Below are 18,685 nucleotides of genomic sequence, written 5' to 3'. Positions count from 1 at the left end.
TTAATTAGTCTTATGTGTGGATGACATATTGATCATTGGGAATGATTTAAGACTTTTGGAGTATTATAATACATCTTTAATATCCGGATATATGGAGATAAATCTACATGATATTAGCGTCAAATAAGAATTCTTATGTTGATAAGATTCATGATTAGTTCAATCGAGTTGAACATATTTGATTGATTCCATTTGCTTCCGTTGCCGGATCAATTAAATGAGTAAAGATGTATAACACTTCGTATACTTTGAGTATGATGAATTGTTTCAAAATCGAATTTAAGTAATAGTTACCAAATAGCCATATAGATTATCCTTAAGTGCCTGTAGAAGCATTAAGGGTGTAAAGTTAAGTGTTTTGATACAATTCACTAATTTGTGTAAGGGCTTACATAAATGACTGTTGAGATTGTATAAGGTTTCGGACAAAAACCGTATTCAAAACACCTAAAGATGGTTAAGGAAAAATTGTGGCTATGTTATTTAAGAAATGGATTTGTTAGAATCGTTCTAGGCAATAAAGAACAATGAGAGATGCTTACAACGGAAATTGAGTACACTTGCAATCATGAGATGTGCAAGAGGATGGATCCCGCACACTGTGAAAACAGTGGGAGCTATTCTAAGGCTAGAGAGCTTATGTCTAGATTGGATCTAGACACGTACTCAGAAAGTTTTGTAATGCAAATGTATACATTACAAACGAAAACGAGTATGTAGTAAGGTTGAGTTAGGTACAAGAAGTTGATAAAACCTACTAACCAAAGCCTTCTCATGGGCTTAACATGATGAGTCATGTCATATGTCTTGAGATGAACAACTAGATATAAGATGAAAATGGATTATAAAAATATGAAGTAGTAATCAGGTATTGACTATTCATATGTGATAATCACATTTATCGTTCGAGTTTTTAAATCTGAAAACTCCTTTTATACTTTGTTAGATCCAAACGGGTAGTAGAGACAATATTGAACCCCGTTAAAGTGAACCAGGATTAACATGGTATTCGCCCATAGTCACTTGTATGAGGTGACGTCTCGAAGTGACTAGAGTGTGATGCGATTGATGGCAAGTTCAAGTGTCATAGAGACATGTGAGATGACTAGTCGATCACATAGGCAGACTGTTAGGAACACTTTGTCGGGCCTTATGACCACTTATAGAGTTCTGGCAAATTTATATAGCCTGGTCGTGGCGAGAGCTACTATAGTATTCTAATGAGTCGATTCTTTTGACTAAAGATTGTTCGCCTAAGGTGGCATAGTTTCAGATTAACTTTGATTTATGTTACTACGACCTTCGTAAATGGGGTCAAATGGGCATATTTTGGGTTATGATGGCTGTGGCTAGTCGAAGGGAATAGTGCGATAGGAATTGTCCAACCCCTTGTCAAGGTTAAAACAATATCTCAGGGCCACTCGAGGAGTAATGAACTGGAAATGCGTGGCCAGTTCCTGTCAATCCGTTATTCTCCAGATCGAGGAAACCACTCTCGATATGATCACTTGCAAGTACGACCTGAAAGACACCTTGCATTGAGTGGGATATAGTAATAGGACAAGAGAATTGGTGACACACACTTGTCGAGGACAAGTGGGAGATTGTTGGAATAAGTGTCCTCCGACAATAATGCGATCACAACTGTCGATCATGATGATCACATGTTTAAATCTCATTTTTAAGAATACATGTGGGATGTAATATTTTACAGTCAACTGGTGCATACATATCGGTAATGATTGGCTGACTAGAGTTTGACATTACTGTCGTGCGACGGTGGTGATCAGTTGATCCCCTTAGGTCATACCTATAGGGAATACTCTTAATTGATTATTTAATTAATCGTATGCCGATACGAGTTAATTAAATTGCTTAAAATTGATGGATGATTTTGTGAGTAAAATTAACGTGTCTCATTGTAATTTGATTAAATAAGATACGTACTAAGTAATCGAATTGTTTTATTACTTAGATTAATTTATTGTTTATGAAACAATTAAAAATTTGAATGAATAATTTATTATAAATACAAGTTGTTGTAGTTTATAATTGTATGACCCATTTTGGTACAAGTAATTATTAATTACTAGTTATTTTTGTATGTGCCATATTTTATTAATATGATGATTTTTCATATGTTAAAAATGCATTATAATGTAACATGTGAAGTAACATGTCACATATGTCACAATTGACAAATGAAAAAAATAAAATGGACCTCCATTTTATGGGTAGAAACCGGTTTTAGTGGAGAGAGTATTAGGATTGTGTTTTTATAGTTTAAACAATTAGAAACACAATGATAACCCACCCATATGTAGCCATGCAAGCCTACTCTTCTTGGAAAGAAAGTTGGCCTCTTGCATTGGCTATCTCCCCTCCCCCAACCGGTTTATGCATAGAAAAGCCAAGGCCTTTTCTCTTATTATTCACTACTTTAACATCATTTTTCTAGTGTTAAAAAAATTAATCACTCTCTACATTTTTGTGAAATATTTTAGAGAAAGAAAAGCTCACAAATTCCTCTTCTCTTAACCGAAATAAGAGAGGACAAAATCACCATTTTTGTGTCATTTTAAGGAAGGATTTTATTAATACTAGTCTTATGTTAATAAAATCTATTAAGGGTATTCCTTGGGTTTATGCTTTTGGAAGAGGTTCTAATTTGAACCTTGTTCATCCATTGTTGGAAAGCTCAAGAACTAACAAGAAGTAGATCTTGTTGTTGCCCAAATGGCCGAAAATAAGATGGTGAGAAATCGATTTTTCCATCTCCTTTTATTAAGTTTGCATGCATAAGATCATGTATTTATTTTATTACCAAATAAATCAATTCATATATGAATATGTATACTAATGAGATTATTGAATCCTAACACTATGCCTCTTCGATTCATGATCAAGAGGAAAATCTCTCCAATCAACATTCGAGTCACCAAACGGAATTTACCGTCATGACCCTCAACTCCAGATTTTTATCTGTCAAACAAACCATTTATTACCAAGCTCCACATTCCATAATGTCGAAGCCTTTTTCACCCTGAGCCAGATACGGAGTCCTCGAATGCTTTGCTACCGAGAACGGGACATACCCAATCTACCCTTAGGGTCCACTTTTTAGTGTGCTCACATGATAAGGAACATTTTCACAAGTTACACCTCTTCGATTCATGATCAATGAGGAACTATCTCAAATCAATTTCTTGAGTCACCAAACGGAGTTTACCATCGTGACCCTCACACTTTAAGGTCCTAACAGCTCGCTTAGGCACACACATTCTGAACTATGATCTGGTTTGATTTCACTTCACGTGAATACGTAGGCAGACCTTCAAGGACACAACCATACACCTTAAAAGCACTTAAAGGTCCTAACATCTCGCTTAGGCACACACATACCCTGAACTACGATCTCGTTTGATTTCACATCACGTGAATACGTAGCCAATCCTATTACGAGGGCACAACCACACAACCACACACATTCAATTTTCACACCTTCAATTTGCAACCCATTGCACACACAACTCAGAACTACGATCTTGTTTGATTTCGCAAACACGCGAATACGTAGGCAGTCCTATTATAAGGGCACAACTGCATACTCTTTTCACAACCTTTCCAATTTTCAATCCTCAATAACCAGCTCAGAACTACGATCTGGTTTGATTTCGCAAACATGCGAATACGTAGGCAGTCCTCCAACAGATACACAACCGCACACCCATTTCAATCTCAACTATCACCATCAATCCTCAAAAGCAGTCCACCCAGCTGCAAAATTTAATCTTATACCTCTTTACTGAGGGCTTCTTCCTTAAGACATAGCCCATCCATCCTTTTGTCAAAATTCTCACCTTATCACTCTAGGGGCTTCTCTTTCGAGACACCACCCATCCTTTATCCCCATACATCTTTTGAGTCCCAACTACAGTCCAAAATAAACCACCTTTAGCCTAGCGCTCGGTTCGGACGATGACACGGTCTTGGTTCCGCTCTCTGAATCATCAAAACTCCAGAAGGGATCTCAAACAAGCAAGCGAAGGCAAATATGTCTGGAGAAGATAATCAATTCATGTTCCCCAGCCGAGCGAACCTTCTCTTGCAGGGATTTGATACGCGTTGTCACCCTTTCTTGGCTAGGAGTTGCACTTACATGTGCAAAGTCTGTAAGAGTCACCCCCGTGTCGTGTCGATACTGAGTTGGCATCACGTTCACGACCGTCTGTTTGTCAGTCCTCCAGTATGCGTCCATGTGAGTCAATCTCGCAACGGTCACGTTCTCAAATCTATCAAATCACAGATCTACGAGTAACAAGACTCGCCTTTAAGCTTCACAACATTCAAAACTTCAATCTCCCTTCGCGTGAGATATTACATGCTAGTTACTTATATGCTAACTACTCACATGTTATGTGCCTACGTGCTTATATGCTTGCGTGCTAGTTGCTTACATGCTAACTGCTCACATGCTTATGTACTTACGTGCTTTTATGCTTACATTCAACGTGTTTGTCTGTGAGACTGCGGATTTATGTGGTCACTAACCATGCAGGTAATCTTGAGAAGACAAACTCACTCCAACTGAGTAATGGGTTCTTCCCAACAAACGACTAGCCATCAAGTGCAAGAGCTTTAACCCCGCCAATTACATAGCTTACGCTACCTCCCAGCGAGCAGCAACTCATATCCCCAGCAAGTCCTGAGAAGTTTCCAACTCCCCAACGAGTGCCGGTTTTTAAATGGATGTCAAATATGTTATTTTCCACATTCGATCATTCGACCATAGATGGCTGGCGAGCCTTACAACGCATATGGCTGGCGAGCCTTTATCCGCAAACAAGATACAACTCAAGGACGTATCCTGAAGATGCCTCGGGTACGACTCCTTTTCATAAGCTGGCGAGCCTTTGTCCGCAAACAAGATACAACTCAAGGACGTATCCCGAAGATGCCTCGGGTACGACTTCTTATCACAGCTGGCGAGCCTTTGCACGCGCACAAGATACGACTCAAGGATATATCCCGATAATGCCTTAGGTATGACTCCTTCCTATGGCTGGCGAGCCTCAAAACGCACCACCTTCAACACGGGCTGGCGAGCCTTTGCGCGCACACAAGAAATTCAAGGCCATATCCCGAAGATGCCTCAGGTATGACTCCTTCTTATGGCTGGCGAGCCTTTATACGTAGTCTAATAGACTTTAAATGACCCGAATCGGAATTCGACTGACTCTAAAATGTTCCCGACAGCAGGTCCTTGACTCGAATCTCCGAGTCGCCTCGACCTCGCCCTTCCCGACGGCAGGTCCTTGGTTTAAACCTTTTTGAGTCGCCTTGACGTCGCAATGGTCTTTAGGTTGTAATCTTCGATTGACCTGGAGATCATACTTTGACTTTCGCCCTATCCAAGCGTCAGTAAAAGTGGGGGCTCTGTAGATACCCAGTATCTGCACCTTCCAAAAACCACCCGATGATGATTGGACTGTAACGTATTTTTGATATGCGTGCGTGGATTGGCTATACATGAGAAAGTTTAATGCATTACTTGGATATGAAAAATGATTTCAAAAGTTTTCTAACTTCATTTGCATTAAAACAACACTATTTTGAGTTAAAACGGTCTTCGGACCCAAAACCGACTCAGAAACCCGCAACTCGAGTCAACCTGAGTCAACCCGAGTCAAACCAAATCTCGAATGTCGAAAATAATGCCATGAATGTCTTTATCCTATCATTTCCATTAAAATGACCCTACTTAGAGTCAAAACTGACACTGAGCCAAAAACCGACTGGAAATTCAAATCCCGACTCACAGAGGTCAAACCCGAGTCAAGCACACAAAACAACTACCTCAAGTAACACCCAAAATCATCTTATTAAATGCCCATATTATTACATGACATCTCATTTCAATACCACATATCAAACCAACCATACAATGGATGGAGAATAGGCCACGTCCAAATTGAAAGGGACAATACACCCATTTGTATCACAAGGTAGCTCGCACCTCTTTAGGGTGTCAGCTTAGCCTCTAAGCAAAATCAACCGACCTACCTCCCCACATTTCTCTATAAGTACCACCCTTCACACACCAAAGAACACACGCAATAGTCCGCCCCCTCCTTCTCCTTTAAACTTCTAGAGCCGACTTCCTAAGTCACAAAATCGCCACGTGTGTACGACCTACCAATCGTAAACACAAGCCTTACACATATTGTTTGGTACCGTAGCCGTGCATTCGACCGACCCATTTGACCAACTCAATTCATCAATCAACATGTTTTAATTAACATATTTTCAAATCATTTTCAAAACAAAATCCTTTTTTAAGGCACTCTTTTAAACTTCTTTGATCGCGAGTAGTCACAACGAGAAAACCGTCTCTAAAGTCGTCTACGTCGCAAACATCAATACACGTAAGTTTGAGGGTGTAAATATCTCATATATTTAATGTCTTTATCATTTTTATGAGTTTATAAGCATGAATAATGCATAACACGATTCAAATATAGGTTAGACGAGCCAAACCCGAGTTTTGGCCTGAGACAGGAGCTCCTTGCTATGCAGGGAGGCTCGCGCCTCTTGTGGGTGTCTGGGTCAAACTCATCCATGTTTGAGTTCGTCTTGCCTTCAACAGTTTCTTTTATTTTTACTTCTTTCCTTTTGTGGTTTTTACCATTTCAAATGTTTCAAATCATTTTTATGACAAACTTTTTAGCCTTGGTTCCGTATACCATGTCGGTTTAATCCGAGTAAGATGACAAACTTGACTAATTACAAAGAAATAAACTTAACATATTAGTTCATATCAAACATTTTACATTTTTATTTGTAAACTATGCTTTTCAAACTTGCAAATCCGACAAAGAATATTACTAACATAATAGTAATTATTCCGAGTCGTGCAAATCATACTTGCAAATCATTAATCACAAAAAACCGTTTTAAACAACCTTTTTAACAACCAGGAGACGCCCCTTGGGTCGGCTCATGGCTTGCGCCCCAAGGCAGCTCATGTTTTCATATTTGAAAACCAGGGGAGAGTCCCTTACCTCGCCAGTAGGCTCGCGCCCCAATGGGGCTGCCTGGCACTATTCTAGCTGTTTCGTTTTAGCATTTGTCTTGGACGATCCCGATTACATTTAATCTGAATACAAGACGGATCAGATTGACAAGTTTACGTGTTTTTACACTTTGTCATTTGACACCCTTTTTCAAAACAATGGAATCGTGTTAAGCATCGTAATCCGAATTTGGTAAATGGATGTTTAATTTCCGTCTCACATGCAAATCAATCTAAATCCAACTTTGACACCAATTTCTTGGTACATGCATAAACAACCGACTTAGGAAATGTTCACATGTTAGGTTAAGACTTTTAGATGTGCATTCATGCATTTACACCGTTTTATCAACTCTTGCACTTAAACAACCACGATCGATCAGTAAAGGCCGCTAACGCGTGTGGGATTTGGTGTCCGATAAAGGACTTCCCAATACTTACCCTCACCCCTTACTCAGAACCTTTGGATAGTGGATGGCCTTATCCAGGGCGTACGAGAGTCATTTTAGGCATAGAATGCTAAAAGGGGGATGAGTCCTTATCTTTAGTACCTATGTCAAACACCGCTTTTTACCTTGGTTGACCTTGGTATAAAGTGGATTTCGAACGGGTTCCAGGCATCCCATAAATGCTTGGTGGCGACTCCGAACATCTCTAATTGTTTCGAGACCTTTACCGAGACAAAACCGACCAATCTAAAACGATTCGGTCGAAAGCATTTCTACGCCGCCGAGCGTGGCTTTCTAGACCGCTGCATATCCATAGATTGGCTTGGCGTGCATGTGGCCCGTGACCGCAGATCGGCATGTGGCCCAAATCCACAGACCGGCATGTGGCCCATGTCCACAAAATGCACTCAACATACCTTTATGTTGGAGCTTGTGTCCTCCACAGTTAGTGTGATAACATATATAAATCTCTTATAGGTTCACAAGAGTATACTTCGTATTTTATCAGTTGATTAACGTTTACTTAATAACAGTTGGCTTGCTAGAAGTTTGACATTATTATCATACTCATGGCAGTGATCAACTGGTCCCTAAAGTATGAAAATATAATCACATTGATGCCTGACTAAAAGGTTAGTCTATGTATTTTACTAAACAGTTAGTCAATGTGATGATGAGACGATTATTTAATTCAATTAAATAATACCAGCTGAGACGAATTAATTGTTAAATTCGTAAATTGAATATAAACTGTTATATTTAATAAATGTATATAATGTTAGCTTAAACGAATTAAGATGTTAATTCGTAATTAAACGTAACCAGTTATATTTAATTAACGAATTATAAATATGTTATATTTATAGTTAATGTATATATTATGCGGAATTATCATAATAAAATGTTGACAGACCGGTATTAATAAATCGACTACAAACTGTTGTGTGTAGACTTATTAATAAATGTCGACATAAATATGACAATTGAAATAAAATACACATTTATACATTTTGAAAACCAACCTAAAATAAGATCTTTTTCTCCTTATTCTTGTGGTTGGTGAAAACCGAAATAAGAGTAAAAAGAGGAAGAAAATATCTTCCTCTAATCACTCTCATTTGGACGGTTAAAGGAGAGGAGAGGAGATTATTTTTCTCTCAATTCTCTTGACCTAATTCTCACATCATTCACACAAAAATCCTAAAAATTTTATAACATTTTTGGGGATCTATTCTAGCAAGAACAAGGGCATTTCTCATAACATTTTGGGTGCAACAATTAGGAGAATATCGATTTCGATATTGTTCTTAGGCCAAATTTGCTAGGACCAAAGGTTGATTCATATCTCTATACTCCTTTTGTTTATGTAATTTCGTTTATGACTAGTTTTATTCATAATTATAATTTCGTTATAATCCGAAATCTTGATGAAGTATACCGATATTTCCCACAAGTGGTATCGGAGCATAGGCCACAAAATTATTTTATATGATTTCCATAAATGAATTTAAACAAAAAAAAATTTGAGAAAAAAAATTTTCGGCCGATTGAAAAATTTTTGCCGAGTGCATTGTTTTGCTGAAATGTTTTTCATTTTTGATGTTTTGTTTCCCTTTGATTTATTCATATTGTTGTTTTAATTTGTTAAGATGATAATATGATAAATTTGTAGGTTTTTTGATTTAATTAGAATTAAATTAAAATGTAAATGGAAGTTGTTTTGATATATGATGTTCATTTGTTTTTGCTATTTAGTTTTGGCATACACGAGATTAAATTGTTGTTTAAGGATCATGATTCATTAATTTAATGTTGATGATTATGCCAATCTTGTTCTAGTAGCAACTTTAAACAAATTGTTCATATATATGGGGTTATTTTTCTCGAGAAAAGAAAGATAGAAAAAAAAACTGTTTTTGATTTTGGGCAGAATGACGAAAAGAAAAAAAAAAAATTTTTTGGGTTTTTTGCTGAAAGCCGTGAGCAGAGAAAAAAAAGGCTGTTTTTTTTCTTTTTGCAAAATGCCGAGAGAAGAAAAAAAAAACTGGTTGTTTGTGTTTTTTTCCTGAATGCCGTGAGCAATTTTAAGAAATTTTTTTTTCTATTTTTTTCTTTTGTTGTTGTGTTTTGGCCAATATTTATTATACATTATTTCAATAATGTATGATTGTTTGTTGTGAAAAAGCTCACAAATTTAAGATACCTAATTATTTTAAAGAGGTTTAAAAGAATGTTAGATTAATTCATATTACAAGATTAATATGTATTAAGATTGAAATTATTGTGAGTAATTGAGGAATTGTCACATAATTTGATCATTTAAATAGGTGATTTGGATAAATTACTCTACATAATTAAGTAATTATGTCTTGCATGTTTAATTTATAGTTGATGCTTTTTATTTAGTTGAATGTTTTGTTGAATGGTTTAATTTACGTATTTTTGCAATCGGTTGTAATTTGTAATACCTAGTGTGGCCTTAGTTAATTATGTTTTCGTAATGATGGAAACATAATTTTAATGTAATTTTGAGATCTCGTATCTCCTTTGGTTTTCTTCTATATTATGGTTTTGAAATTAGAATGTAACTAGGTTTATTATGTAATTTTTAATTATAATTTTGAGAAGACTAAAGATGGAGATTGGATTGCTCACTCCCGCTACATGGACCAAGATGGAACATCAAGACAAGCTTCTCGGGTCCTAGAAAGGATTCCAAAGTTGTATTTATGTTCATTTTGGTAGATAGGCCACACTAGGACATTGTTTTTGTTTTACGTTTTTCCATTCTTATTGCTTTTCTTCACATGATAATTAGTGTATCATATTCCGCCTAAACCAAACCACCTACTTATATGCATGGAAATTGACTCATATAGATTGAATGTTAGTTATCATGGACATAAGGATGTCACACAATTTAAGCCATCATCTTAGTTTATTCATTCTCGCATGCTAGATATTAGTTCACTTAAAATGAATTAAAATAAAGTTGATGGGTTCTTCCACTAAAATTGAAATTGAGACTAGTCTTTACAAGGCCAAACAACTATGAATCCCTTCTTCGTCGGTAGGCATATAAGACTTACTCTCCATATGACCCCTTCTACGTTGGGAAAGTAGTTTGTGTTGACTTAGTTTACCTCAACATTATAATCCGAAGAGTTTCTCGTGATTATGATGGACTATATATAGAATTTACAGAAATTTATCGACCAAGAATTCTAAAAGTAGAATTAGCCAAAAGGTTGGCTTATCAATTTACAGATAATTGAGTCTTGGGATCATTTATATAATTCTTGTGGGAGGTCAATTGTATAAATGCTTAAGTCTTCGCGTTATAATAGTGTTGCATTAGACTTAAATCATAACGATGAGTATGCTTATTATATTTTTCTTCTTTTCGTAGTGTAGAATATGTTTTATTTTGATAATACTGTTACAATAAATGGCTGGAAATAACGAAATCCCTATGCCAAGTGCCACACTTGGACGCGAGTCCTGGCTAAAAGCTTTCATGGACCACATGAATCAGTTCACACGACTGAAGAATGACGGGTCCAACTTTGCGGACTGGGATACATAATTGCGGAATGCTGCCATTGCTGACGGTAAGCTCAAGTACTTAACTGAGCCAATACCGCCAAACCCAGGCCCCAATGCAAGAGCTAACGAGTCAATTGCTTATAGTGACTTCGTTATGGAAGCGGGTGCGATAAAGAACGTACTCATTTTTGCAATGGAAACCAATTTGCAAAGACGCTTCATTGCCCAAGGTGCAGACAAGATTTTCACCACGCTCACTAATGAGTTCTCAAAAGCACCAAGAATCGTTATTTATAAGCATACATGTCGCTTCTTTGATGCGAAACTCCAGAAGGGCCAACCGGTTAGCCCACACATTCTTAACATGATTGAGAATGTCGAGAAACTGGAGGCACTTGATTACAAAATCAGTGAGAGCATAGTCATTGACCGTATGTTTCATTCACTTCATGATGGTTTTGCCCTTTTCAGGGCAAATTACTACATGAATGACATGAAGAAAAGTCCTCATGAGCTACACTCACTTCTCGTACAGACTGAGAAGGATATGAAATTGAGTGGGAGCATGAAGCAAGATGTTCTCATGATTTCCAACAAGAATAAGGGTAAGTGCAAGGCTCATGGCGACCTAACTGTAGGAAAGCCAAAGTTTAAAAAGTCAGGAAACGATAAGAGTGGGCCTGGTGAGACTATTGGCTCATAAGGCAAGGCAAAGAGCAAGGACGGTAACGTTAAATGCCACCATTGTCACAAGACTGGGCATTTGGGGAGGAACTGTCCCGTTTACAGTGAGGACATAAAAGCAGGCCGCGTCACTCCTGTTGGTATGTCATCTTATATTCATATGATTGAGATTAACCATGCAAGTTTCGGAACTTGGGTACTTGATAATGGTTGTGGTTCTCATCTGTGTAATCATTTGCAGGGCCTAAAGAACATCACACCTCTCGCAAAGGGTGATGTGGACCTGCGAGTTGGGAATGGAGCACGAGTTGCTGCAGTCTCAAAGGGAACATACGCAATCCAGCTCCCTAGTGGGTTTGAGTTATATTTATATAATTGTTACTATGTACCCAGTTTATCTAAGAACATTATTTCTGTTTCCGTACTTGATAAAGACGGGTTTTCATTTTCAATAAAGGACAATAGCTGTATTTTCTCTTTTAACGAAATGGTTTGTGGCAAAGCAGTTTCCATGTGACACCCTCATTTATTGCGGAAAAGTAAACACATAATTCTAGATAAAAACTGCATGGATATGTTTGTAATAGGTTCATTTGGGTAAAAACCTGTAATTTTTAAAACCTGAACCTGTTATAAAAATATCCAAATGGGAAGGTGTCAAACATGCAAGGTCCAAAATAAACCTCATAAATAAAACATCGCTAAAGTCGCGAAATAAAGTTATACAACCCAAGTATGAAAAAAGGGAGACATATGTCCCTAAAAAGTATATGACATAAAAAGTGTTCAAGGGTCACAATAAAATAAAGCCAATCTAGGTCACAAGGTTACTTTGCTCGCTAGCTCGTCCATGTACCCCATATATGCATCACCTACCTGTCAATCGCATTTTATACAGATACGAAAGCCACAGTTAGTGGGGAGTAACTCCGAGTTCTCCCAGCCACGAAATGTCATAATTAATATAACATGTAAACATAAGAATATGAATATAAATAACACATAGCCTTAGCATATAGATGCTAGACAATCATGCTTATCATGTGAACAACAATATAACAACACATAGTCCTAGCATGTGAATACTAGACCGACTCATACTACACTATCATGTGAATCACATAACATCCAGGAATCCAAACTCTATCAACCATAGCCGGCTTGCATCTCACCTTCTATGATTCATAGAATCATCAAACAAGAAAGGACAATATATCTAGAGACATGCATAAGTTCTTAGGACGGTCAATAGTCACTCTGTAACTCGAGTCTATACCACGAGGTAAGGTAAACACCCTAGTCCTAAACCCGCTTTGAGACCTAGCGACATGCGGAAAATACCGCATCCAAGACCCATGATCACACACATGAGTACCCCTAAGGAGTCCACCAAAGGGTTGGCTAGTACTTAAGCTGACCACATACTTCTACGAGTACGTCAGGAGGTCATGCCCTAAATTGGATATAAACCCACCAAGCTAAGACACAAAGGCTATTAAGCCGCAAACATACACTCGTCAAAGACTATAATGGCCTATCTATGATGAAGGCCGAAATACTCACCTAGGACCTAGTCCCAGCTTGAATACTTTAGCCCACACCACACAAGACAAGTAGGACACCCAATTAACCATAAAGGGGCAAAGAGTCCAAACTTGCACACACAAATGATCATACACACCCTAGCATATAAAAGGCTTCGCAAGAGCATATTTAGCTGACAATCCAACAATATCTTTAATATCAATAATAATCCAAATTCCAGCTAACCACTAGTACCATAATCCATGAGAACAAGCTAAAATGACAAAGAGGCAACAAGACTCAAGTATAAGGCATCCAAAGCATCCAACAACCAACATGTGAAATGATAATTACAAATATCAAGGAATCAACAAAAACATCCAATGACAACCAATAATACCTCAAAGACAAACCCTCGACCCGAGTCCCGCGACGGGTCATCGGTCAAATCGAGGCTGACCGGTTTAAACCTAGTTTGACCAAACTCGTTCGGTCAATCTGGCCCAGCTCAGAGTCTTGGCCTACTTTGGCCCAAATCACAAAATTCATTACAATATCATTTTCATGCACTATTCCAATTTCTATCATGTGAAAGACTATCAACATAAGAAAATATATTCCAACTTACAAAATAACTAATTCCACAAAATTCTCGCATAATAAAATAGCATAAATAACCGTCTCACACAAGGGTAAACTTTTCTATAAATTTTATCGATAAAACGACGCCATTTACTCATACGGACTCCGAATTGAGTGATTCAAGTGGCTAAACCACCTAATTTCTCGACGCCGTTCAATCTGTCATATTTTTGGAAACATTGGAAACCGTCTCGGTCTGGTACTGACGCGTTCCAGCCAAAACACGGACTTGTTACAACACATAATTTCTCATCCAAATTTGTTCCAAACAATAATATACAAATAGGTAACATAAATTAAATATAAGCATACTCATCTTACTCCATTCATTCATTTATCAACAAGATCGTCTCAAACAACAACAAACAACAAATACAACTACTAATGTGACATTAATTCGTCGAGTAACTCGGAATAGTTACCTTAAGCTAGCAAAGAGACAAATAATAACTTGAGAAAGCTTCTAAAACCCAAAATTACTCTTCATCTTCAACAACATATGAGTCACCTAACTCATCTTCAAATTCTTCACCTATAAGAACAACAAAAACACCATTATTAAGCTTAAATTCGAAACCCTAAAAAAGTGTCTTAAACAAAAATTGGGGGAAATGAAAATAAAGCTTACTAGTAGATGAAGGATGAAAAGAGGATTCCAAATATATAATTTTTATGCAAATTGGTGGAGAAATGAAGGATTTATGGTGGATTTAGGGATTGTAAGGAGGATTTTTAGTGGGTTTTTGGTGTTTGAGAGATGGAGGAGATAGATTGAGTTATAGAGGAAATGAAAATTGGAAGAGGGGACAAATGGAGGGTAGTTGGCCAGCCAAAGACATGGGGAGATGGGTCATTTGTTTACGTTTTGGTTCGTTTCGACAGAAATTAGAAATATTCGTCGAACGCGATTTCCGAGAAAAGTAAAGTTCTTAAACACAATTTTACTAAAAGATTAAGTACTCATATGCCCAATATCCAAACTCGTTTACCCAACGACCGTAAGAAATGGGAAAATCCCAATTTTACGACTTTTATCCGAAATCTATTTTAACAAAGGAAAAGGTTTAAATATAGTTTAAATCACTTTTAAACATTTCTAAACTATCAAAAATGATTACATTTCTTCAAAATAAAATAAGGTTATATTTTATCAAATAAATTTTATTTCAAATAAATTAATATTAAATTAAAATAGATTAAAATATTACTCTTAAAATATAATAAAGGTCTTCAAATTTACGGTGTTACATTCCATGAATGGAATTTATATCTTAGATCAAACCACAGAAATATTACATGTGAATAATAAGAAATTAAAGGTTGGTGACAAAGATCAAACTTATCTATGACATTGTCGAATGGGACACATAAATAAAAAACGTGTAAAGAAAATCATCGAGAATGGGACTATTCCCGCATTCGATTTTTCTACATTTGGCACGTGTGAATCATGTCTTATCGGCAAAATGACTCGAATTTCCTTCAAAGGTGTTGGAATGCGCGCTAGTGACCTATTAGGACTCATACATACTGATGTATGTGGACCTATGTCAATCACCGCTAGAGATGGCTATAGATATTTTATCACATTCACGGACGATTTGAGTAGATACGGATATGTCTACTTAATGAAGCATACAAGTGAGTCCTTTGAAAAATTCAAGGAATACCAGAATAAGGTTGAGAACCAACTGGGTAGAAAGGTTAAAGCACTCCGTTCAGATCGGGGTGGCGAATATCTTTCAAATGAGTTTGATCAACACCTTAAAGACTGTGGAATAGTTTTACAGTTAACTCCACCTGGAACACCTCAATTAAATGGTGTATCCGAACGGAGAAATCGAACACTACTTGATATGGTTCGATCCATGATGAGTCACACGACAGTACCTGATTCATTATGGGGCTTTGCTCTTTTGTCAGCTGCTCTTATACTTAACCGAAGTCCGTCTAAAGCTGTCGACAAGACTCCATATGAAATGTGGAAGGGAATGGTCCCTAACTTGTCCTTTATTCAGATTTGGGGCTGCGAGGCTTATGTCAAGTGGAGACACGAGGATAAGCTCGGCCCGCGATCGGTCAAGACATACTTTATTGGTTATCCAAAAGGAATGTTTAGTCATTACTTCTATTCGCCTACCGAATATCGAGTTTTTGCTGCGGCTAGTGCAAAGTTCTTAGAGAAAGAATTTCTCGAGAACAAGTCAAGTAATAGAACCTTCGAGCTGTCGGAGATTCAAGAACCAACAACCGAGGAACAGGTGGAGGAAGTTGTTCCTTCAACTGATGATACGGTTAATATTCCTCAGGAACCTAGGAGGTCGGGTAGAGTCTCTAATCCTCCAGACAGATACATTGGTATGGTCGAGGAAAATGACGTTTTGCTCCTAGAGAGTAATGAACCCGCTACCTATAAAGGTGCCATGGCCTGTTCCGACTCAAAGCTATGGCTTGAAGCCATCCAATCCGAGATGGACTCCATGTATGAGAATGACGTATGAGATCTTGTTGATTTACCTAATAAGGTACAACCCCTACAGTGCAAATGGCTTTACAAAATAAAGCATTCTGTAGATGGGAAACCAGATACCTATAAGGCACGACTAGGGTCAAAAGGTTTCACTCAAGTGCACGGATTACATTATGATGAAATTTTTGCACCCGTAGTTATGCTGCGTTCCATTCGGATAATCTTAGTGATTGCCGCTTTTCATGACTATGAAATTTGGCAAATGGATGTGAAAACCTCCTTCTTAAACGGTTATTTGGAGGAGAAGTTGTACATGATACAACCCGAAGGTTTCATAGATCCTGAAAATCCTAAGAAAGTGTGCAAGCTTAAGCGTTCCATTTATGGACTTAAGTAAGCTTCTCGGAGTTGGAATCCTCATTTCGACCAGGTGATAAAAGAGTATGGTTTCACTCGATCGGTCGAGGAACCATGCTTATATATCAAGTCGAGTGGGAGCAAGATTGTTTTCTTGATATTGTATGTCGATGACATACTCTTGATTGGGAATGACATTCCTCTCTTATCTTCGGTAAAAGGATGGTTGAAGAACCATTTCCAGATGAAAGATATAGATGAGGCACAACGCATATTGGGAATCCGTATCTATTGAGATAGATCACGACGGATGTTATCACTAAGTCAGGAGTCTTATTTGGATAAGATTCTTGAGAGGTTCAGCATGACCAACTCCAATAAGGGGAACCTTACAATGACATCTGGGATGCATTTGAGCAAGTCTCAGTCACCCACAACACCTGAAGGAGTTGAACGCATGAGTCGTGTTCCTTATGCATCTACAATAGGATCAATCATGTATGCCATGATATGCACACGTCCAGACGTGGCATATGCATTGACTATGACGAGTCGGTACCAAGGCAATCTAGGTGAAACACACTGGATAGCTGTTAAAAACATCCTCAAGTACCTAGAGAGGACTAAGGATTGGGTATTGACTTATGGAGGAGATACTAAGCTATGTGCAATCGGTTAGGCAGATGCTAGCTTCCAAACAGACCGAGATGATTCGAAATCTCAGTCTGGATTCGTCTTTACTCTTAATGGTGCTGCGGTCAGCTGGAAGAGTTCCAAACAGAATGTTGTAGCAGATTCTACTACTGAATCCGAGTACTATGCCGCTTCAGAAGCAGCAAAGGAAGTTATATGGATGCGTCAATTCTTACAAGGACTATCCATAGTTCCTAGTTCGAATGACCCGATCACTATCTATTGTGACAATAGAGGTCCCATCTTCCAGGCTAAGGAGCCTAATTCTAGCAACAAGTCTAGACATGTACATCAGAAGGCTCACCTGATCCGTGATTACGTGGAGCAAGAGGAGATAGTGATTGACAAGATAGCTTTGGATGACAACATCGCGGATCCTCCCACTAAACCATTGTCATATGATAAGCATGAAGGGTACGTTATTTCCATGGGAATTAAACGTGTTCCAGAGTTATACTAGTTGATTATGGATTCGATACATTATTTTTTTCATATGCTATTTATAACTTCATCGTTTTATTTCATATTTTATTTTTCATGTGGATTGTACGACAACATTGAACGCCACAAAGTGAACTGAATTACATTATATTAGTTTTGGTCCGTAATCGCCTACATGAGCTGATAACTCTGGCTATTATTTTGTGAAGTCGATTGATGGTAAGTTCAACGAGCCATAAGTCAAACAGTTGGCTGATCGATCACAGATGCGAGTTATAACGATACCTCGTAGGACAAATTGTGACAACATAATGGAGTCCTAAATGTTTAAAACCATTCGGTGCTAGGTCGTGGATTGGACGTCCATTGTGTTCCTAGAGTCGATTCTTTTGACTATCGACTGTCTCTTGAGATTAAGGCAGTTTTTGGGTGACTTTGGTTTCTTTCTCATGGTCGACCATTACAGGAGGCTAAGTAGATTTTTTCTGGGTCATTTCATACTGTGCTTATATCTGCAGGATTCGAGTTGAAGAAAATATCCAACCTTTATCAGGTTTAGTTATTTCTCAGGGCCACTCGAGGAGTTGTAACTGAAATGCATGGCCATGCTCGAATGATGATTCGTTTATCAGTTAAGTTACTCTCTAGTCGGGAAAACCACTCTTGATATTGATCACTTGTAAAATACGACCTTTGTGAATACGGATTTTGCAAATTGTTTTACATTGAGTGGGAGAAATTTTAGGATATGAGAATCGGTTATCGCACATACACTTGTGAGGACAAGTGGGAGTTTGTTGGAGCTTG

At 37.7% G+C, this 18,685-nt stretch overlaps 1 long non-coding RNA gene across 1 annotated transcript; it reads right to left on the bottom strand.

The window, feature by feature from the left end:
• Positions 1–12,549: 12,549 nt before the first annotated feature.
• On the bottom strand, positions 12,550–14,667 carry LOC141591188 (uncharacterized). The gene is made up of 3 exons (XR_012520720.1): positions 14,546–14,667; positions 14,340–14,449; positions 12,550–12,627 (listed from the first exon to the last, which is right to left on the bottom strand). It is a non-coding gene; the product is annotated as an uncharacterized LOC141591188 (long non-coding RNA).
• Positions 14,668–18,685: the final 4,018 nt, after the last annotated feature.

This window comes from Silene latifolia, chromosome 7 (genome assembly GCF_048544455.1).
Source record: "Silene latifolia isolate original U9 population chromosome 7, ASM4854445v1, whole genome shotgun sequence".
Classification (NCBI taxonomy): domain Eukaryota; kingdom Viridiplantae; phylum Streptophyta; class Magnoliopsida; order Caryophyllales; family Caryophyllaceae; genus Silene; species Silene latifolia.
The sequence above is the reverse complement of the archived record's forward strand: the minus strand, read 5'-3'. Positions and strand labels throughout refer to the sequence as shown.